The following is a 24,496-nucleotide window of genomic DNA, read 5'->3' on the forward strand; positions in this document are numbered from 1 at the left end:
GCTTTCTCACTTTCCTTCCTCCTTTGTTGGAGTAACTTTCATCATACCTATGTACCTGCTCCCTAGCCCAGTCTGCCCGATTACAGTCTTACAGATGGCCTCCCACATTGCACGCTTTCATTATTCCCGTGGCTTACCACTGCTATTACATTTCCATTGTAATTTGACTATAGACTTGTTTGCTTATATTTCTCCTTACCTGGACAAAGCGTGACATTGCACACCCCCTCTCCCAGGGACAGTGGCGTAACACTAGCCCTGCGGTGCGGGGGGGTAGGCCCTCAGCAAAAGTGGAAGTTGATGGGCTGTAGGAGGGGGCTCTCTCCATGTAGGTTTTAGTGTTGGGGAGGCTGCTGTCATCACCTCCAGCAGTAGGTCCCCACTCTCTCACTCCAGTCCCTAGTGCAGTGCTTAATTTGAGCCGGTGCTTTCAGGTGCTGAGCACCGGCACTTAATTGGTTTCCGGTGCTCGGCACCAGCACCTAATTGTCAACACCACACTTAGGGCAGTCTGCCACAAGGTTGTGCTGCTCAGGTAATTTAGAGATGAGCAGTAAAACAGTTGTTTTAGAAAACAATATACATTAAGAAATTGCTAATACCAGCCCCCACCAGCCAATCCTTTAGCTTTGGGAACCTGGAATAATCTGAACTGTCGCATTTACATGCAAGAGAGATGGTTAGTAGTTGTTTTGGCAGCAATGACAAGGGCGATGGGTGGTGCAGGCTGCAGTGGCCTCCTGGTCAGAGCCCTGGCACTTAATATTTTACAAATTAAGCACTGCCCTAGTGCTGTGTGTCGGTGTGTGCTGTGCCTTTCACATTGATGCTACATGGTCTGGATGATGTCAGGCTACAGGGTGCAGGCCTGGTCTTCGGGTTGGGCAACTTAGGCCATGTAGCCCTGAAGTCTCTGCATGCAGCAGTGCAGCAGGCCTACGTATTGGGGCAAGGCATGCACTCCCTCCCCACAACCTTCAATACAAAACCACCAGGCTGTCTGTGTATGGCCTTGCCTTCCTGATGGAGAAACCAACCACCTCCAGAACCAACTTCACCAACTTCATGACTATGGTCGCAGACTGGCTGCGAGCCAACTGCCTGCAGCTCAACTCCGACTAGATGAAAGTACTGGTCTTCGGCAACAAGACCTTCCCATGGTACTCCGCTTGGTGGCCCTCGGATATAAAATCAACACCCACACCCACAGACAATCCAAGAAAACTAGGGATCATCCTAGACGACAAGCTCAACATGACGGCTCAAGTCAATGCATGGTGCTCCTCCTGCTTCCACTTCCTATGCATGCTTTGAAAAATCTTCAAATGGTTGCCTCAGAACACCAGATGGACTGTCACTCAAGCACTCATCATCAGCAGGCTGGACTATGGCAACACTCTCAATGCCAGAATCTCCAAACACCTCCTACACAGACTCCATACCACCACGAACACTGCTGCAAGACTCATACTCAACCTCCCATGCCCCACCCACATCACAGCACACCTCAGGATGCTTCACTGGCTCCTGATTCACAAGCATACCCAATTCAAACTTTTCACACACACATACAAAGTCTTGTGCATCACAGGATCAGAATATTTGAACAGCCGCATACACTTTCACTAACCCACCAGAAAGCTACGCTCTTCCTCACTCGCACACATTCCCCGCATCTGCAAAAGCAAAATTGAAGGTAACTAATTGTCCAACATCGCACCCAAGACACCCAAGGCACCTTAAAACACCAGAACCTCCTGCTCACTTCTTGAGTTCTGCAGGAAGCTGAAGACCTGGCTCTTCGTATATGCACCTTGCGGACTACATACCTACACACTTGCCGAAGCGCCTGGATACCCTCTCGGGTGATTAGTGCGCTGTACAAATCAATATAACATAACATAACAACATAGCATTCCTGACTGGGGCCTTGGGTCTTAATTTGGAGCCGAGAGGGTTAGGGCAGACTGTGCCTGACAGCACCTTAGCAGAGTTCGGTGCATCAGACAGTGACCAATGCTGGCTCGCCAGATACCATTCCTGTCTCGCCTTAAGACCAGATATGTGCAAGTGGTTTTAAGCCTGGCAGAAAAAGTGATAACTGTCACGGTGCACCCGTCTCTTGCCTCCACCAAAAAAAAACTATGAGCAGTGGCCTATGCCCTCTGGCCTGGGTGGGCGGGCCTGCTGCTGGAGAGGCTGCTTCAAGCATGGCCAGACAGGGAGACCAAGTGACAGGAGCCACGCCAGTACATGGAAATGGATGGGGATTCAGATATAAGTTTGAAGGGATCACGTTGCATCTTGGCTGGCCCAACCAGTGCCTGAGGCAGGCTAATTAATTGCAGGAACACACTGCAGAAAATACATGTTTTTTGTTGTCCTCTTGGGTATGATACCTCCTCCAATTACGGAATGACCACCTGGCAGGACTTGACAAGGGTGCACCTCTCAATAGAGTAGCAATAGCAGTGTGGCACATGTGCTAAGTATTGTGAGGGGCCACTGTAGCTTAGGCTCTTTTCTACTCTTGAAAAAGTGGCCAGAGGAAGGACTTTCTAGCTTGCATAAGCGCCTGCGGCACTGTTTCTATGTCACTTTGGCTTCTTTTTTTTTTCTTTTTTTTTTAGTCCTCATATGCCATTAAATATCTCCAGAGCTAGATTGACGGCCTCCCAGTTTATTGGCACCAGCAAGAGAGCTCCGATCTTAATGGTTTGCACTTTACACAGAACCTCTCGTAATTGGTCGGTTCCATTCTTCTATCTGATAGGCCCCAAGAACTGACGAGTGGTGAAGTAATTCCATGTAGAGGCATAATCATTGGACATACATACCCCTAGTTTAAAAAGATTGTCCAACCAACCCATGCATGGTGACCAAAAAGCTGTCTTCTTGCTGTTCTTTTTCCGTGTGGCTATGTCCAGTTTCATTACATACTTAATGGAGTTTAACCGGTCTAGGAAAGTCGGGGTACTGCATTTAATCCAACATTTGCAGATTTCTCTAAGGGTAAGTAAGATAAGATAAGATAAAAACACAGCTTATTATTATATAAGGATAACAATTCATAATTCAGGAAAATGCCAAAAAATATTAAAGAAATGCTCACCTGGATGTCAAACCAAAAAATATCTTCCATACCTCTTATTACAGGACCCCAAAATTGGTTTAACCTAGGGCAGCTTATAAACATATGCTCGTCATTAGCTTTTTCTTGCCGGCACTTGGGACAGCATGGAATAATTCTCTTAGCAAACTTTGACAGCTTGAAAGGAGACCAGTATACTCTGTGAAGAGAGAAGAGATGATTTCTCCTTAAATTGGCAGCTTGGACTGTAGAGTATAGTAAATCATAAGATACTTGCCATATTGCTTCTGTGCTGAGGCCCGGCAGGCACTCGCCCCAAAGCTGTGATGGAAGGATGAAATCACCATCTGCCAGGTCTATCAGGAGCCAGTAGAGGTTTGCCACTTCTCTCTTCTTCTGTTGTCTCATCCTTAAAGCAGTCTCTAGGTCATTTGTGTAGCCAACCGTTATGCCAATCGCCTGAGACCAACTTTTTATTTGTAAAAATTTAAATTTAGGTAGTTGACTGTCCGTTATTAAGTACCGATCCTCCCAAGGTAACAAACAGCCATCAGGGATAAGCTGGACCCAGCAGTTTAAACCAGCAGATTTTAACGGTGTTACTAGTGAATCTTTAGTCCACTCAGGTGAGCCGGGTGTGTCCCAGATAGGCGCCATAGCACTATAGTAGCTAATTTTTAAGAGCTTTCTGATTTTAAACCAGGTGTATGCTAGGTCCTTTAGAGATTTCAGTCGAACCTTCTTGAAGAAGCGTGGGTCTCCAAATTTGTGTATATAGGCGTGTTCTGCTCCTTTTAGATCTTGCAGCATTTCTCTGTACATTTTCCCTATATCTGAAAGGTTAGACTCGTGCATTAGCATTTTAACTGCTCTCATTAGGAAGACCCAGGAGATTCTTATGCCCTTGGAAGCCCAAATAAAAGTATTCATTTTTGCTTGGATTTTCATTAAACTTTCTTCATTAAAAGCTAATGGTATATTTTGGAATATAAATATCCGTTTTGGTAAGAGCATCATTTTAACTAAATTGACTCTTCCAATTAGTGTTAGAGGTAAATATGCCCAACTTTTCATAGAGTCAGAGATTTCTTTATCAACTTTGCGTAAGTTTGTGTCGGGTATATCATTGATATCCTGAGTGATTCTAACTCCTAGATATCTTATTTCTTTTTTCAATAAATGGGAGCAGGCATTTAGATTCCAGGTCATGCACTCAGTTTTTGACTGATTAATCTCATACCCAGAAATATTACCAAATAGGTGTGCTGGGCTATATATGATGGGGATTGCTTTCGCAAGATCTGACTTATATACCATGATATCGTCGGCATATAGTGACACTTTTTTTTCCCAATTACCACATCTGAAAGGAAGTATATCCTGATGTCTTCTAATCCTTTCTGCAAAGTACTCGATATAAAGGTTAAAAATCATTGGCGAAAGAGGGCATCCCTGCCTTGTCCCTCTTTGGACTAGAATAGAAGGGGAGAGATTTCCATTTATCAGTATTCTAACTGTAGGAGCTTTATAGATCAATGAGATTATCCTACAAAAATGTTCCCCCAAGTTGCATTTTTCTAGTACCTGAGTTAAATAAGGCCAGTTAACCCGATCAAATGCTTTGGTAGCGTCCAGCGTTATAATAGCCAATGGTAGTTTATGTAATGTCGCAAGATCTATGGCACCAATCAGATTATAAGTTAAGTCTTGAATACTTCTCCCTCTAACAAAACCCTTTTGATCTTGATGTAGCAAACCACTCATAATACCATTTGACCTCTCTGCCAAAATCTTGACAAAGATCTTATAGTCAAGATTAAGCAGAGAGATCGGTCTGTATGAGTCACACTGATTCAGTAGTTTGGATGGTTTTAAGATCAAGGCCACAGTGGCCTCGTCCCATGAGGGGGACATATTCCCGCCTTTTCCAAAAATGTGAGAGAAGAGTTTGTCCATTATTGGGGTCAAAGCTTCAGCTAGAGATTTATATAGATCGGCCGGAAAACCGTCCGGTCCTGGCACCTTGCCTCGCTTCCCTGTTTCTATTGCCTTCTTGATTTCAAACTGGCTTATGGGTTTATTAAAATTGCTAGAGGCCTTATCACTGACTTTCTTAGAAGGGAAACAGTCAAGCCAGGATTCTATTATATTATCCTGTGGAGTTAGATCTTCTCTATAGACTTTATCAAAATGTTTTCGGAAAGCTTCTTCAATTTCTGCAGGAGTCTGGCACAGTTTTCCAGTTACACTACAGACTACTTCTCTTATGTTGCTTTTTGGTAGTTCCTGTTTAGTTTTCCAAGCTAGAAGCTTACCGCAGCCTTCCCCATATTCAAAGTGAGCCATCTTACTAGCCTCCCACCTCTTCTGTAGCCTAGCATCCAAGACCTCTGCCAATTCCATTCTAAGAGAGAATTATTTGTCAGAGATGTTCCCTTCGGTTCTACCCCCTTCAACAGTAAGCTCATACTCTAGCTTCTGGATATTATCCTCTATTTCTTTTACCTCTGTTTTGTGTTTCTTCTGTCTAGCATATTGAATAGAAGTTATGCAGCCTCTCAAGAAAGCCTTTTAGGAATCCCATACAATTTTTATGGAAGTACTGTCGATGTTAGCTGAGAAATAATTCTTAGTTTCTACCACTAATCTTTCAACTATTTCTTCCTCTAACAAAATAGCTCTATCTAAAGTCCATCTTTTATTGGTTGGTTTGCTTAGAAGTTTCAGCGTTAGTGTTACAGCCACATGATCAGGTAGGTGACCCCCTAGGTGCTTCGTCTCTGTTACCGAACCTCTCAATTCCGAACTGATTAAAAAGAAATCTAACCTTGACCTATGACCGTACTTTTTATTATGGAAAGTATACCCTCTCCTACCTCCCTCTCTTTCTCTCCATATATCCGTCCAGCCTAACTGCTTCATCGTGTTTTTCAGTAAAGATCTCATTTTACAATTCTGCGGTGTTCTGCTATTCAAGGATCTATCCATCACAGGATCCAGAACTAAGTTAAAATCTCCTGCCAAGATTAAGGGATCACGAAATAACAGAAGCTCAGCACATAGACCCTTTAAAGGAATTGGGTCATCTAGATTGGGTCCATAATATCCTGCTACCGTAAATTTATGAATGTGTAACCTTATATTGGCTATGGCCCATCTTCCTATCTTGTCAACTTTAAAACCTTCGACTGATAACGCAGGATGTTTCTTTATAATTATTGCTACACCCTTCATTGTGGTTTGTTGTGTGGTGCATATTAATCCAGTTTTTAGTTTTGCAAACACTCTTCATCACCTCCTCAGTTAAATGTGTTTCTTGAAGGATAAGAATTTGTTCTGAGGTATCTTTTAAATTTTGAAATATCCTTTGCATCCTGTGTTTTACCCTTAACCTATATAGGTTCCATGACAACACCCTCAGATATATTGCATAATCAGATGAGGCCTGTGTCATTACTCATATAGATATATGGTAAACTTCTTATAAGATTTTATTTGGCGAATTGGACATTTTTTTTGTTTTTTTCCCTATGCTCGCCACCCAGTGACCAACCCCAATCCCCCCCTCCACCCACCCTTGTGCTCCCCTGGAGAACCCCCACTGTTTCCCTTATGGCCCTACCCTGGCCTTTGAGGCTCACCTCTCTTCGGTCAGGACTCTAAGTACTTTCTATAGCTCCGTATATAGCTGTTAGCTTGTATTTTCAAATATTGATTTGATTTAAGGGTATCCTTCCAACTGTTCAAAATACAATTGCCTTAAATAGCCCTAAAGAATCAAAGTAAAGAAGACTAGATTTAATTTATTTTCGAGCCATAGTCCCACTGTTTTTTTTTGTTTAGTGATATTCTGCAAGAAGGTTTCTGCCTCCTCCACCCGTCTAAATACATGTATTTTATTATTAAACATCACTTTTAGTGTGGCTGGAAATTTAAGTTGTGCTGTCGCACCTAGTTGTCTAAATGGGTCTAGTAACTTTCCCAGCTCCCACTGTTTGGATGCAGTTATGGAAGAGACATCAGACCGAATTTGAAAAGTGAACCCTTCTGCACTTAACATGTTTGATTTTAGAGCTTTATTCAATATTTCGTCTTTTAAGTTGAACGTCAGAAAATGAACCAACATTTTTCTGGGTCTGATCTTGTTTGGGCTTAATCTAAAAGGACCCCTATGTGCCCTCTTAATGTCTACATAAAGGGCTTGTTCTGAACAATCAATATTCGTGGTTTGCTTAATTAATTTTACTACGTATTCTTTGATGTTGTCCCCTTCAACTCCCTCGGGCACCTTAAGTTATCGGAGATTGTTCCTCCGTTGAGCATTCTCAATAGATTCCAATTTATCCTGAAAGCCGATTTCCCGCTCCTTTATTTTAGTAAGGTCTTTTGCATTCTTGTCTACTTTTGCTGTTAACTCGGCCACCGTCGTCTCTAATGCTGCGGCTCTCACTGTTAATAAGTCTAACTTATCTTCCATTTTTTCGCAAAAGACCTTTATTTCAGCTTGTTTTTTTTCTGAAACCTGGAACCTATTTCTCATCTCATCCGTTAGAGCCTGCAAGAGATACGACGCTGACCGATGGATGGGTGATTTCTTTGCGTTCTCCCTTAATGGTTCGGAGTAATTCTTCTTCCCACCTGCTTGGATATCCGCTGAGGAGACCCCATCTGTTGCCAAATTTGACACAGTATTATCTGTGTCCTGCATTGTATGTTCTCCTAGCCCCTTTTCTGTTGGCAAGTCTGCTAGTGACGGAAACTTATTGGGGGTTAGTATACCGTCAGGATATTGACACAACTCAGCAGTTTTGCCCCGATTACTAAAGCTGCTTTTTTTGTGAGTAGACATATTCTCAACCGGTTTAAGTATCAATGTACTAGGCACTGACTTAAAATAATCTCTTAATGAGGGTGTAAGATTTGTTTTTTTCTTTTGATCTTGAATTAATATCCTCACCTTCCTATTCCCCTTAGGTTTAGCTTCTGCTAAGGTTATCTGACCCTTACGAATCGGGGGTTTGTGAGTTGTAATGACTTTACAGGCTGAGGCACTCAAATCATCCAATGGCTCAAGGAATGAGTTCTTACTTGTGCTTCTTAAAGCATATCGTGATAACAGCTTAATGCCTGTTGATTACCCCTTTTTCCTTAACGAACCCCTCTTTGGCAGACCTCCCCCGCTCTGTTCCACAACTGTAACACTTACTTTTTGCTGTAAATCTGTAGCGGTATCCGTATTGTCTGAAGGGTCCGCCTGCGCTCCTCTTTTCATTATATCTTTGTTAGATTCGGGAGTTTCAAGTCTCCCACTCGTGCCTCCTCTACCCCTACCGTTGTGAATAGGGAGCCTCGCTGCCGTCCTCCGTCCGCGATGCACTTCCCGGGCTGCCCGTGACCAGAGTGTAACCTGGCCCTCCCGGGACTCTCCTGCCTGCTCATCCGAGGCTGGAGCCGCATCAATGGTGGGAACAGCAAGCCCCACCACCTCTTCTGCTTTCGAAGGGAACGTGCCTGGAGAAAACGCCAAAAGACCACTCCGAAGATCCGAAATCCAGCCCGGAACAGCACAGAAAGAAAGAAAGAAACACACAGCCCGGCTCCTGCTTCTCCTGCTCCTCCCGCTCCTCTGCTCGAGCTGAGCCTCCACACCCACGGTTCACCAGTAAAGTGCCCTAATACCGATTTTCGCTTTTCTTCCTTCGGGATTGTTTTTTTACAGCCCAAATGCGTTTATATTCATCTTTTAGATTATATTTAGCAGCTTCTGATGAATTCCTGCAGACATATTAGCTATTGTGGTCTGTTATGCGGAGAAAATCATCCCGACCTCTCGGAACCTCCGCGACCCGCTAGCTGCCGGCCGCCATGTTCTCTCTCTCCGTCACTTTGGCTTCTTGTGTGCCATTTGGAGCTGGAGCCGCATAATCACACACCAGGTGTCAGAACAAGCAGCAAGTCAACAATGGAGTCTGCAGCTGCTGGTTACTGAGAACACCAGCTGGGCCTGTGATATTTATTCCCGGCCTATCTTGTGGAACCCGGTAGGCAAGTAAACTAAAATCTAATTTAAGCAGTTACCATGTTTTCTGCCCCAGTGTGCCTGTACATGAGACTGTGAGACACCATCACAGGGGGCATCAAGTAGTTCATTATCAGTCACCACATTCTCAACCAAAAAGCACCTAGAAGTGGTTCAGTATGTGCTGTGGTATGCCGACACGAAAAAATTCATGACATGTCAGGACAGAAAGATCCTCTGCATGGTTAAAGACGCTCACCCCTGCCCTGAGTGCTTAACTATACTGTTATATGGATCCCTAATGCTGATTTTTTGTCATAGGTAAACATGGAAAGTGTGTGCGTGCCATTACATAGGTCTGTCTCATGGATTGCAGTCTTGTTGGACCAGGAGGGGCAAAAGCGTTACCCTCATAGTGATGGAAGGCCACTGCCTTCATTAAGAGTTACCGGTGGTGGCAGCAAACCCTGTAGTGATCATTAGTAGTAAACATGTCCTTTTTACCCTGTGCCTCTGGAGTGAGGCCTACAGACTCAATCACCTTTTAAAAGTTCTGCTGCTGTGTGCTTAACTCACCCTTGGCTTACAGCGGGTAGATGTGGTGTGCTGCGCAGTGGAGGGGTAGTGAATTTAAGCTTGATGAATGTGTGCCTGGAAGGGGTACAGAACAGGGATAGAGAAGTACTGTGCAGTATTTGTGTAGTTAGTGCGTGTACTGAGTGTTGGGAATACATTACAAGACAGAAGTAGTTCTGTGCAGTGCGTGCGCAATGAGAAGCATGGGCTGGGAGTAGGTGTGCTGGCGTGAACTATAATACATGAAGGGTGAAGTGTTGTGCAGCACGCACACAGTGAGTGTATCTGCTGGAAGTGTGGCTGTTTGCAAATAGTACACCCTGGTACAGTATAGAAAAACCTCAGTGCTGAACAGTGCACTCAGACTGAATGTGTGTACTTAATGTATGTGTACAGGCCTACCAGATGAAAACATGAGGAGTAGATGAATCCCCCAGACACCATTGTGAATTTCTGAATTCCTATTAGCTGGTGGCGTACACTGGAGGAAGGCACCCACCATTTACTCTTTAAAGGTTGCTTTTAATTCAGTGATAGATCACAAGGAAGGGGCCTGGACATATATCAGGAAAGTAGATAGGGCTGATAAAGTAATCACAAAGAGTGGGGCTGGGAGCCTGGGATTAACCTTTTGATGCACATAACACTCTGGCTGACATCCAAGTGTGACCTCTGGTTACTCTCATGAATTGTATTGTGGGTCAGTCAGCTTTGCAGTCATGCCTACTGTGACAGACATCTTTTGAAGGGAAAGAGGAAAAAGAGAAGTGGACACTGCAAAAGAATCAGAACCCCAACAAAAAACTTAAATACTCAGACCTTAAATCACATTTTGGTGCCTGGAAATGGACTATAAGACAGAAGTTGAGTCCCCAAAATTGGTTATCTATCATGCTTGTCTTCCTGTTGGATGAGGGAGCATCACCCAGGGGAACCAAGATCACCTGCCCTGGAGCCTAGAACACCAGCACCTGTTGGCTTGCCCAGACCTGTGCTACCTGTGTGCAGGAATTTCTGTTTGGCAACTCCTGTACGTTAGGAAACGGCCGCCATGGACTGAGGTGGGTACGGAGCACTGTGCGGGTCTTGCTATGCCCATTTCACTGGCCCGTGGTGCAGTGGCGGCTCACATAGGGCGTGCTGAGGGGGGTGGGGGAGTAGTAAACTCGGACATACGAAGTAACGGAGTAAAGTATTTATTACTTTCCTCCGTTCCGTCATATGTCTGAGTTTACTACGCCCCCACCCTGCCCCTCCCCAGCCCCGCCTCACCGCCCTGCAGCACGTCCTATGTGAGCGGCCACCACCGTGTTGACCCCATATACCATGAGGGTGCACTAGTAAAGGTATTGCTGAAGGAGTTTTGAGAGGCCTAACCACTGTTGTAGAGGCCTTTACACCAGAGGAGTCTGCGTCTGATTTACCAAGTATTTTGGAAACACCGTATGCCAGCACGGGTTGCCGGTACCAATGTTGCCAAGAAGTTTGGGCCGTCGTCTGAGGAAAAGACTGAAGCTGCACTGGGAGAGAACTGCCCCTGACTGACCCTGACCCCAGAGGACTGCTGAGGATGCTGTGGACGACACCGCACCATCGCTGGGCTCCAGTCTGGAACTGATAGAAGGATTCTTCTCCCACCTGTTATGGAAGACTGGCTAACCGCATCTTCACGAGATAGGGGGCTGCTCCTATAACTGGAGAGCCAGCAGCGCCGCCAGGTGCTGTCACATGGGCCGCGAGCAGCCCAACTTCTCCAAGCAGGATCAGAACTTACAGGTGCCCCCACTGAGGAAACACCCGGCAACATCGTATGTTTCGGTGCTGCCAGAACAGGTAAGACGTGAACTGGGCTTGTTGTGCCCAGAGTGACTCGCTGCTAAAGGTGCTACATCACCACAGGCACTTTTGGACTAATTCCTAAAGAGTCAAAGGGGAACTCTTGAGTATGGCCTATTAATGAGCATTCCCTGTATTTGCTCACCAGTGGATGGGTAATAACCCCAAACACATTACAAGGAAAAGGGTGGAGCAGGGAATTGCCTGACAACTACTAGAGCCCCAAACTCAAGGTGACTGTGGTAATGGGTGTGAATATTGTTATTCCTTTGCATGTGTAGAGTTTGAAATAAAATGCTTCTTTTTTTCTCTTATAAAGGCAAATATTTGACTAGACATTGATTTATTGTTCGTTCTGTTTGCACTTTGAGTTGTGAGTCACGTCCACTTACCTTTATCTACACTCCCCCCACAAGGGAGCCGTTGACTGCCTGTCCACAGCTACTAACGAGTGTCAAGTGCAGAAGGGGTACTTGGCTCAGTTGCCTCAGGATCCATCGAGCCTGGGAGATCAGGAGTAAAATGCTACAACCACCATAGTTGGGCCCAGTCGCCGCTGCGTGTCCTATGCCCTCTGAAAGGGGTTCTGACAACATGTAAAGGCGGTTCTCCAGCAGCTCCATACAAACTCTATACAAACTCTCAGTTATATAACATTAGGCAAGTGTCTTAATTAATCTACTCATTCATTTACATATTTGCATGATCATTCATTCCTAGTTGCACACACTAGCTTAATTATTCACGAATTAGCGCAGCCAATTACTCACTTTCATTAACTCACTGAGTGGCACACTCATTGTCTTAGTTGCCAAAGTCATTCCTGGATGATGATCATTCATTCCTTGTTGCACACACTAGCTCAATTACTCACGAATTAGCTCAGCCAATTACTCACTTTCATTGACTCACTCAGTGGCACACTCATTGTCTTAGTTGCCGAAGTCATTCCTGGCTGAGCCAAATTAGAGCTATATTGTGCTTCCCAAAGGGAAACATTGAATATCCAACAGGTTAAGGGATCCAAAGACAAATTTTATACCCTTTCTCTCACTACACAGGAACTCTGAAACCTTTAATTCATTCTACCCTTCACTATGCACTCCCATCCTCATTTTGGGCAATCTGGATTAACCAAGTGTGCTCAAAATGAATCCTTTAATGCACTTCTAATAAATGTGACCTCTCATTTATGTTTGTTCCAGCTATTATCGATTTTATCACTCACTTCCCATCCCTTTCTAGCCGTTTTCCAGATTCCACTTAGAAAGGGAGGAAGGAAAAGGCATTTGTAAATTGTGCACATACTCTAGAGAGTGTTCCGGCACTGAAGATAGGGCACTTACACATTCAACTGCCCTAGTCCTGAAGAGGCCTGAGAATATTGAGGCTGAAACGAGTCGACAGTTAAATTGAAGACACTCGTATAATGAATACTCAACAAGGTTGAGGTTGAAGCAATAGACCTCTGAGTTTCTTTAGAAGAGTGTTCTTCGATATAAAGGAATGCTTGTGTGAAATATTATTGAGAGCATCCTTATTGATTAGTAGGGCAAAGAGAAAGGTGTAAAATGTAAATATTATACATAAAGTGTTTGTGATATAAATGTTTGTATATATGTATATCAAAAAAGACATACAAACTATGTAAAGTGTATAATAAATACAAAAAATCTGCTTTACACAAATCAGTTCATATTCTTTGCTGGATTGCTTTTGACTTTTGATTTAAAATACAAATACAGATTTTTCAAAAAGAATAAAACTTTTAGGAAGGGATAATTGAATTACCTCTTCATCCTATTGTACATTGTATTCATCCCAAGGCATTACTCCCCTTTGAAAAATGGAGGCTGCTGAGACAAGGCCAAAAGGGAGTCTAACAAACCTGAAAGTGCCAAAAGGAGTCACAAAAGCCGTCAAATCCCTTAACGACTCTTAATGTTATCTGGTGGTACGCTGAGGTGAGATCGATGGTACTAAAAACAGTAGCTCCATCTAGCAAAAGAACAAGTTCAGTTATATTAGGCAGTGAATACTTTTCAGCGATGACACACTTGTTGAGGAGTCTCAAATCCACACAAAGGCAAAGGCTACCATTGGCCTTCCTGTCAGCAATGACAGCAGCCAGCCATTCGGTGCCCTCAACCTCCTCTGTGATACCACCTTCCTTAAGCTTTTCAATCCCATCATGCATTTCATCACGAACAGCAATGGGAACATTTCTCACCTTACAGTGGACAGGTTGTGCATGGGCTACCAACCGTATCTTGTGTTCATAATCTACAAGGCATCCCAATTCCTTTTTGAACGTCTGAGGAAACTCACACTTCATCCTCGCAATCAAATTAGATCCTGCCGACTACGCCAGTGTGGCAATTCAGGATATCACCTTGCCAAGAGTTGTTGAAGAAGAAAGTAGTAGAAAGGCAGTTGTAGTTTGAAGATCCTTTATTAACAGAAGATCCCAGCCATCCATCAGCAAGGCTGCTTCCAACTGACAGGTACATTCAAGTAATCACATTCCGTCACCATAGAAACCCAGAAGCATTTGACATCATAGTGACTCCCCCACAGCTGTGCCTGTTCAGGACACACCAGTCAGAGAACCATGCTGATGAGGAATACCACACTTAGCCAGTTGAACACATCGAAGAGACAGGACTTAATATCCCTTCTCTCAAAAGAGACCAGAAATGCTGAATACCTAATAAAAGCATGAAATACATAACTCAATCGCTAGTTCAATCGTTCTCTTACTCATGATTACTTTGTCACACTCTCGCCAGTACCCATAGGGTGGGGTCTATTTTCGGAGTCTGGCAGCAAACAGCATTCTCCACCAAGCCCCACCTCTTCCCCGGTCTCCTCTTTCCCCTCCTATTTCTTCCTACTAGTGCAAAGACTGCATGGACTGGGTTTCGAGTCATGGGAGGTCTTAGTTAGCCTTTTGATGAATAAATTACTCTGGACCCCATATGTAAGATTGTAGTGTAGCTCAGTGGGATGAGTGCCCGCTGTGGCAATCTATGTCTAACCTACAGTATCTAACCTGGAAATTATTCTAATTTCACAAGTACCCTGATTCTAAGCTCTCTCGGTATTTGCTTGATTAGGCCCAACAAACATAATGTGGTTCAAGCAGGCTAACTCATTAGCTAACGTATTGCTGATTGTCATTTTTAGTTTTGGACATTTTGGATAGTCTGAGAAATGATGTGAAAGCCAAAACACATTGGGCATCATTAGGATGGCGGGCGGACATCCTGACGTAAAAAGGGACCACCCGCCATGCCTCCATGCCCCCAGCCCTCTGGAAACAGAGGGCTGGGGGCAAGGGGGCAGGGCAGGAGCAGCAAGATGACCATGGAGGTCAGGCAGGATGGGCACTAGAAACAAGACACACCATGGAGAGCAACAGTGAGACTATGATGGCATACACACAGACCATGGAGGTAAGGTGGGAGGGGGTCAGGGGCAGCTAGCTGACCACACAGGGAAGGTGGGAGGGGCCATGGCAGCACAGAAGACCATGCATGGCAAGCGGGAGGGTTAGTGGCAGCACAATGGCTATGATGGGCAAGAAGGAGGGTGCAGGGGCATGCACAAGGGACCATGGAGGATAGAAGGGAGGGTCAGGACCTGGGCACAGACAGGGGAAGGGGCCTCACAACAGACCATGCGGGGCAGGCAGGAGGAGCAGTTGCAGCACAACAGACCAGGGAGGGCAGAAGGGTGTGGCAATAAAATGGACCATGGAGTAGGCCTGGGCAGTAAATTCCGTTCCGCTCGTGGAATTTGCAGAATTTGGGTAATTTCGCATTCCGCGGAGAACGCGAAATTGCCCAAAAAATCTGCGTTCCGCGACTTCGCGAAATTTTTTGCTTGTTCGCGTTCTCAAAATGCGTGTTCGCAAGATATTTCCCCCGAGCACGCAAACAGCGATTGCGAACAGGAAAAAAGCATCGCGAACAAGCAGTTCTGCGTGTTCGTGGAATTTCTGCGTGTTCGCGGAGATTTTTTTACCGTTTCGCGGAGATTTGCATAACGCGATTACGCAAATTCCGCCCACCCCTACCATGGAGGACAGGAGGAAGGGGATAGGGGCATGGTATGTGGACAGGCAGGGTGGAGGTGGCAGGGACCGGTTACAGTCATCTGACAATGCTAGGCAGGTGAGAGGGGAGTGGCAGCTCAACAGAACACTCAGAGTAGATAGGAGTGGCAGGTCCATGGAACATGGTGGGCAAAAGGGATGGAGCAGGGGCATGTGCAAAGACATCGGAGGGCAGGGGGAAGGAGAATAGGGGCAGCAAGCTAAGCACAGAGTTTAAGCAGGAGGTCAATGATGGGGCATAGAATTGGGCAATGGAGGGGAGGAGGAGTGGACTGGTACATCATGCTAAATGGAGGGCAGTGGCAGCACATCAGACCATGCATGGCAGGAGGGAGGAGGCTAGTCCATGGATTCAGACAACAGAGCATAGGGAGGAGGTGAATGGGGCAGCAAGCTAACTGTTCAGAGAAGGTGGGTATTAGGAACTTTATTGTTTTTAAAATGTGTGTCTGTGCGAACTACTTAAAATATAAACAAGTATGCAGCATAATCTCACTTTTATTCAGGAAGAAGAGGACGTTTGTGACTGTGACTCCGGGCTCACTTGGCAGAAACACCCCCTGACCCTGAACCCCCCATCGCAAAATGTAATGCCTGTGAAAAGGGTAGGTAGACGCAGTGTTATATAGAACATAGTCCTGAGAACACGATTGAAAATGAAAACTCGATATGGTATAAACTATGCACCAAAAAGTGTGATATAAGATGAACTGGGGCGTGGCATATAATATGCAATACATTGTGTGCAATGACAGATTCATTGGAGAGTGCAAGATAGCACAGGCACTAGCGCGTGCTATGCGATATGCGTCTTGGAGTGTAATATGCACAGGGCAGTGTTGTGTAACCTAACTAGTCTCTAAGGTTGTAATATAAAATATGTGCTGGGGAGTGTAACGTTGCATATGCACTGTGACAAACATATGGATCCCAGCTTGTAACATGTATGGCATAGCGCTGTGCGTTATAACATAGGCATCGAGGAAGGCACGTTAGATGGGGCAATATAACCTGTGCGAAGGCAAGTGTGGCAGGACATATTCACGGGGTGGTGTTACAGTGCACATGGGCTAGAGAGTGTCATAGCATACGCACTAGCTGGTGGAATACAACACAGAGGTGTGTGGCACTCGGCGGGCACTGGTGGGTGTAACACAGCATTGGGCTCAGCCAGGAGCATGCTGTGACACTTAAGTGAGGGGCGTCTCCTTTCCAGAGAGTAAAATAAAAAGTATTACACATCTGGCGGTGGATGTGTGTTTTATTACCTGTGAGGGGGTGTTTCTTGCATAGTTTGGTTGAATGTTTGTCGAATCGCCTTTGAATGGCTTGGTGTGCGTGTGTATTAAATGTGCCCGTCAATAGCTACCCATGTTTGTATAAATAAACGACAATGGTGTCTATTTGGAGAGTATCCACCGGCGGAGGCGCCGGGATTAGGCACGGTAGGGCGTCAGACACGTCCGAGCTTCACTAGCGGTGTAAATACATTCCACGTGGATTCATTGTATGCATAGTCGCCTTTTAATGAATATCATGCAAATTGTCATGTTGATAGGTACATACGGTTTGTCCAGCATGTCCTAGGTATTTCTATAAATATATATTTTTTTAAAATAATAAAAAACAAAGGCCAGCCCCGGGGGATGGGGTCCCCGGGGCCATAAGTGGCCTGAGGAGGGGGGAAACGCAGCCCCCCTCCTAAAGAATTTTTTTAAAAAAAGGCAATGACCCGGTGGTTGGGGTCCCCGGGGCCGATTAAGGCCTTGGGAGGGGGGCCACGCGGCCCCCTCCCAAATGTATTTTTTTCAACAACAAAAAATTAGGGTGCAGGCCCTGGGGGATGGGGTCCCCAGGGCCAATAAATTAGAAAAAGAAGGGGGGCCACACAGCACTCCTTAAAAAAATAAAATAAATAAAAGACCGGCATCGCGCCGGAGGCCACGCCCCCTCCTTGCAGCTCTCTGCAAACGCGCCCCCTGGCCAGTTGTAAGTTGGGGAGTTAATTCCCCTTCAATACTGAGGGTCCCTGAGGGCCAAATAGCCCAACAGGTATCTCCAGTATGCACCAGGGAGCTGCGTTGCAGACAGGTGTTCTGAGGCCACGCGCCTTTTTACACCTCTCTGCAACGCAGCTCTGTGGTGCTTACTGGAGGTACCTAGTAGTCTAGTTGGACCCTAGGGACCCTCAGGATTCAAGGTGACATAATCTCCCAACTTAAAACAGCCACAGGGCGTGTTTACACAGTGGGGAAGGGAGGGGACGGGGCCTGAGGTGACGTGTGCAAACACGCCCTGTGGCACGTTTTAAGAGGTAGTTTTAATCCCCTGCCTTATTATATACTAGGGGCTTACAAAGGAGGTCATGCAATCACAGGGGGACCCCAACGCATAGTGTTCCCTAGTGTATGTAGGTGTTTTCACTGTATTCTGAGTGTCTTTTAACATAGCACTGGCACTAGGACTGGTTAGTCAGACTCAGTTACCACCAGTATCCATCTGAAAATGTTGAGGGTACAGGATGATTTTGCAACAAGGCTTCTTTCTGCATGTTTTCCTTCTTCCAGCACTTTTCTTCGTCTTTGAGGACTTCTGTTGCTTCTTTGTGCATTTCTTTTTTTTTTTCTGTGCGTTTTTTCTTCTTTCTTCTCATGTCCTATCTCTGTAGGCATAGTTAGAAATTAGCATTTAAAAAACCTTTGAAATTCACTGAAAAAAACATAGGTTTCAGGCACGTTATAGTCAGGAATTAGCATTTAAAAAACCTTAGAAATTCACAGAAAAAAACATAGGTTTCAGGGGCGTTATAGTTAGCTGGACTTTTCACTCATACAAAACCATTGAAATTCCCCCGTTATAGTTAGTTCCGCTAACTATAACTAACGCGCCCGCAATGCACTGCTGATGACGTCACATATTACATCACTGATGACATGGTCAGTGACATCACTCATTACATCACTGATGACATCTCAAATGACATCACTGATGACATCACTGATGACATCATCCTTGTGATAGACTGGCAGACCTCCTCTCCCCCTAATATAACCTTTGATACACACATTCAAAAATAGAAACTAAAAGTTTCAAAACAATGGACATACCAATACCAGTTACAACAACCTATTCAGTAATTCTAAGATCCACATACACATCCACTCATTCACCAACAGTCCTATACAGTCACTCATAAATGTACTCACTCATCATATGTACTCATACACCTATACATCCTGTTACACAACGCCACTCATCCATAGAGTTACTCACACACATAGTCACTCATGCTAATAAAGAATCAAACATCCATTTACTTGCATATACAGTTATACACACACCACCACACTTACTTCTACAGAAACGTACACAGACTTAGTCTTTTAAACAATCACTTATAGAAACACATACTTATTCATACAGGAACTCTTCCAATCTCTCACTCTCACATATACTCACTTATATACACCAATAGTCACATATACTAGTTTAAAACATATGTAGTTACTCATAAAGACACTATTGAGACAGTCATTCACTCACTAACACACCCATGCACACACTCATCCACCCATACAGTCCTGCACACATGCTGTCTTCAACACATACAAACAGTGAGTCACTCATTTATGCACCTATGCACTACGTAATACCCCCACCGAACTATACAGACACTCAGACACTCATACTGATACTCAAAAAACCAACTAATAACCTATATAGACACTCATGTAGCTACTCACCAACCCATGCAGCCACTTATACACAAAGTGAGAGACTGATACAGATATTTACATATTTAAACATTACTCATTAAGCCATGTATTCACTAAGATACACTTAATCAGTCAGTTATACAATCAATTTTTCAAAATCAAATCATCCATTTAGACACTTATATACCCATTTATTCTTCCATCGACCTTGAGATATACATATATAAAACATATGTAATTTTCAGAAAAACACACATTCACTGGATGATGTCATTAGTGATGTCATCAGTGATGTCATCAGTGATGTCATTTGAGATGTCATCAGTGATGTCATGAGTGATGTCACTGACCATGTCATGAGTGATGTAATATGTGACGTCATCAGCAGTGCATTGCGGGCGCACGAGTTATACTTAGCTGAACTAACTATAACGGGGGAATTTCAATGGTTTTGTACGAGTGAAAAGTCCAGCTAACTATAACGCCCCTGAAACCTATGTTTTTTTCAGTGAATATATATATATGTAAAACTTGACATTAGGCCCTTATGCTCAGTAGCGGCTCCTGGAGGGAGTGCTGCTGGGCGGTGAGGCGGGGCGGGGGAGGGGCTGGGTGGGGGGTAGTAAACTCCAGCATATGGCCGAACGGGGGTAAGTACATAAATAAATAAAACAAATTACATTGCGCACGCTGCATCGCCATTTGGTGTTGCAGCGTGCGCAATGTAATTCGTTTTATTTATTTATTTATGTACTTACCTCCGTTCGGCCGTATGCCGGAGTTTACTAACCCCCTTCTTGCCCCATCCCCGCCCCGCCCCACCACCCCGCAGCCCTCCCCCCAGGAGCCGATACTGCTTATGCTGCTATGTGACTGCTCCCCAATACTACCAACCTTTCAGTGGTAGTCATGCTTGCAAAAAAGTATGTTATTAGCAATACAACCAGGCAAATAAATAAAAGCATTTCTAAAATATTGCACAAAGCATTGCATCTCATATTTAAATCCGAGGAGTGACTTTATTTGAAACCTTCACTGAAGCAGTCAGAACCAGGCAACTGACAACTGGACAAGCCGGAAGAATTTCTAAAATTTTAAAGGGACAGTGCTACTCTTAATTAATTTACATAGCCTCTTGAGTCAAGAAAGAGATCAAGCCCTGTGGCTCAATATCAGGTCATCGTATGGATCAGTCGGAGCACATACACCACGAGGAGATGTCAAGGATAGGCACCTTTCAGCGAACTCTATTTCTTTGTTAATAACACTCGCTGCAGAAAACTGTCCATGGTTGTTCCGGGTGTGGGGGCCAGGGGTTTACTTTTTGTGTCCCCATGGGAAATCTGCTAATGTTGCCCCCTAATAGGAATAAAGCAGCTCACCTTCAAAACCTAGATGTTAGGGTGGTGGGCCAGCCCTGCCTCTGTCAGCCGCTGACGGGCACAGACAGGCTCACCCTTGGCCCGGGCTGTGGGAAGGCGTGCTTAAGGCGGGATGGTGTAGGGCAGCTCCACCCCTTCCCGCTCTGGTGCAACGCTTCCAGGTGCTGAGGTCTGTGGGCTCTGTGGTCCCTTTCCTTGGGACAGGCAGAAATTGTCAGGGTCTGGGTCCCCCTTGAAGGCTCAGTAAGTCCCCGTCTCATTAAATCCTTGTCACCATTGTCAGTAGCGAGGAGGTATTTGAAGGCTATGCTTTGCTTGTGGTTTTGTAACTTTGGTTACTATTGCTTTTTTGGCTATTCCTTTTTTGAACCCAGATATGTTTACATGCTACTGCAAGAGGACCTCATGAACCAGTAATTGTCAGAGGCTTACAGGAGTGCTACCACCGTTCCATTATCAAGAAAACATAGGAGGTGGTGTATTTGCTGGACTTCAGTAACTAGTTACAATAAACTGGAACATACATTTAGAATCTACTGCTTTACATTTTAGAAATAAAACGTCAGTTCATGAAGTAGGAGTGCCACTGGCCAGTGGCTGCATTTTCTGTTCAGATCAATGCCTTGGAAGAGAGAGTAACCTGCTCCACAGCCACCCAATAGCACACCTCAGTGATATATTCATGTTGCTTCTGTAGCATTATATTCCTTGTGAGTTGCTGTGTTGTGAGATGTCCGGTTTGTGCATGTGAGGAGGGTTGATGGGAATGTTCTAGTGCAGCTGCCTATGCAAGGGAGCCTCAACTGGCCTCATGCTCAGGATTTCTTGAACATAGTTTGTGAGATCAGAATTTGGTGAAATATTCTGAATAATAATAATAATAACAACAGTACTAATAGTAATAACATTAATATTAATAGTATGCGTGATTTCTTTTTATTATTATTGTAATTTTGTTAGATGGCAGCGCTTAACCTTCTAGTCACTTGCTCGCGTTGAGAGCGTATTTGTGTGGCTGAGATCGCTGACCTCCAGTAAGACTTCAGCCGGGTGGGTGTTAAATATACCCTTCAATATTTAGCTTTGCCTTCACAGCCCTTTACAGCATGGCAGGCTAGACAGCTAGGGTATTAACTAAGATGTAGAGCTAAGAGACCCCTAGATAGATGGATGTTCCTTTCATACCTCTTAAATGTTTAATGGAAAATCAGTTTAAAATTCTCTAATTGCAGGATTCGACCAGGGATGCACTGTGGAAACACCTGGGGGCATATTCACAAGGAACCATCGCTGAGTTAACGGCATTTTATCGCAGCCAAAGTTGCGATAAATGTATTGCCCCATTCACAAGCTGGTGTTAACAGCCCACAGCACCAGTTTACCCACGATAGCAGCCGCACAAAACATCGCAACAGATGACCCCCGCAACTATCGCTAATGAGATGCAGAGTAGGCGTTCCCGGGCCAAAAGCCGAGAGAACACAACTCCACAACATTCTCAACGACCAGACAGAACTGCGATAAGAACACCAAACCTGGTGCTAAGTCGGACCACAGCCTGCACCACGAAAGGGAGCTCAGCCCAGAGCCAAACATGAATAACCACAAATGGCCCTGAGCAACTGCCCATGCAGCACGGACACCCAAGAGGGCCACAACACCCACCAACACCACAACCAGGTCTGCAACCCCCCCAGATCACCCCAGGCTCCCCGGGACAAATAAACTGCACACAAACACTGCAAATCCTTCAAAAAATGAAACTTTGACTGATGTTGCACAAGCAGGAATACCAACACACATGCGTGCCCAGAAAATGGAGAATCAGTCACACAGCAATGCAATCACCAACACAAAACACCATTCAAACCAAAATTCAAACAGCATTCGGATGAGTCCTAGCGGGTCTGCACTGGACAATCTGTAGGACACAGCCTGGAAAACAATTTCCAAGAGAAGAAGGAGTGCCATGCGCACAACAAAGGAAAGAGAGGGTGAGAGGGAGGAAGAGAGACGGAGTGAGACTTCACAAGCAGCACAAGGCCTCCCGGGCACCTGGCCCTACATGCCAACATGTGTGTGTGTATCACGATTGGAACACCATGAGCCCAAGGCCTTGCCCCGATCTCTGCGCCAAAGCCCCATCACATTCTGAAAACACAAGTAGTAGTCAGACACACATCAGGGATGAAAGCTCCTTTGTACCAATGCAGAAGGCGGGAGTACACCTGCACCTCCGACCTTGGTCCTGAACGCGGCTGGAACACCCTGAGAGAGATGCCATGGCAGACGTGGACGACTCCCACACCACGCATTGCACAAATAAACAATCCAATTGAGCCACACCCCACACACAGAGAAGGCCCTGCCTGAAGTACACCCGCATGGGATGCCCTTGACACTCACGGAAATAGCAACCCATTCTACCCAATGTGGCACACACAATCTAATCATAGCCCAGAGCTGTGTCATATCTCCACACAATTGTCGCAGTCCAGAAGAGTGCAGGTTACACAAGTCACAACAACGCAATTTCAGTCCATCCCGGGAACATGCACAACTCCCGTCATGTGGAACAGTACCGTGCACGTATGCTGCATTCACTGGGCGAACTGCCACTGGCAGTGCTGCGAATCAGCTACCGGCTGAGCTTCCGCCTGGCCTACGTCTCCTGCGTCCAGCCCTGGTTCCACTGCTGAACATGCACATTCGAGTGTCCCATGGATGTCTGCCTATCCAACACAACCGTAGATAAATTGGACTATGACTTGTGTCTGCGTCCCCTGTTGGATCACAAACAGGACAGCCGTGCATGGGATGCATTGACATACTGCGTATGTATTGGCAGTTGTGCATGGGAGATTGCACAATTCCTTGTGTGCAGTGACCACATCGAGGCACTCCGCTATTGGGCTGTGTTGCGGTTTGGGGAAACGGCGTGGGCTGAGCACACCTGCCCAGACCAATTAATGGATTGGCTCACCCTGGTGTTCCTCGAACACGACAACGACGTACTATTGGAACACATTGCACATGAAGCTTCGCTGGCATTCATGGACAAGTAACTACGTCCCTGCAGCCACAGCGGATTGATACCCACAACACGGGTCCCAACAGCTTGTTGCATCATGAGGAATGCTCACATATCCCACCACAACAGAGGACATGTCTGCCATCCTTAGGACTCTGGATGCATGTGCGGGGAACTACGATTGTGTACACACACATGTGCAAGGTGATGCTGGTCCATGCTCGGAGGAACACAGCGTCGTTTTGCAACATTACCAATTTGGACACACTGCTGGGGTGAGTGAACACACATGGCAATGTAGGACGACATGTGAAGCGGTCGGACCCTTCCACCTGATCACTGGCAGCAGAGCAGACAATCTGCACACTCCAGTGGCAGAGCACTATTCTGATCACAAGGGCAGTGAGTCGAGCCCCCTCACACGGGGCAATGGGCAGACAACACATGACTCGTCCAGAACGGCAAGGTGTGCTGAGACCATTGTCCATCTTTGCCTCACCATTTCCTGAACCTTGACATGTTCCCATGCTGCGTGTAAGTGCCTTAAGCCTGTCCCTGCCTGTTGTGGCCATTGCCTCATCCGTACTGACACGCACATGCCAATAAAGTCTATGCCAATCCACTGGTGTCTAACTGTGATGAGTGTTGAATCGAATGTCCACTCATGTGCCACAATGTGCATCGTCCCTACACAGGGATGAACTGACTGACGCATGTACACTTGGGGT

Source organism: Triturus cristatus, chromosome 3_2 (genome assembly GCF_964204655.1).
Source record: "Triturus cristatus chromosome 3_2, aTriCri1.1, whole genome shotgun sequence".
Taxonomy (NCBI): domain Eukaryota; kingdom Metazoa; phylum Chordata; class Amphibia; order Caudata; family Salamandridae; genus Triturus; species Triturus cristatus.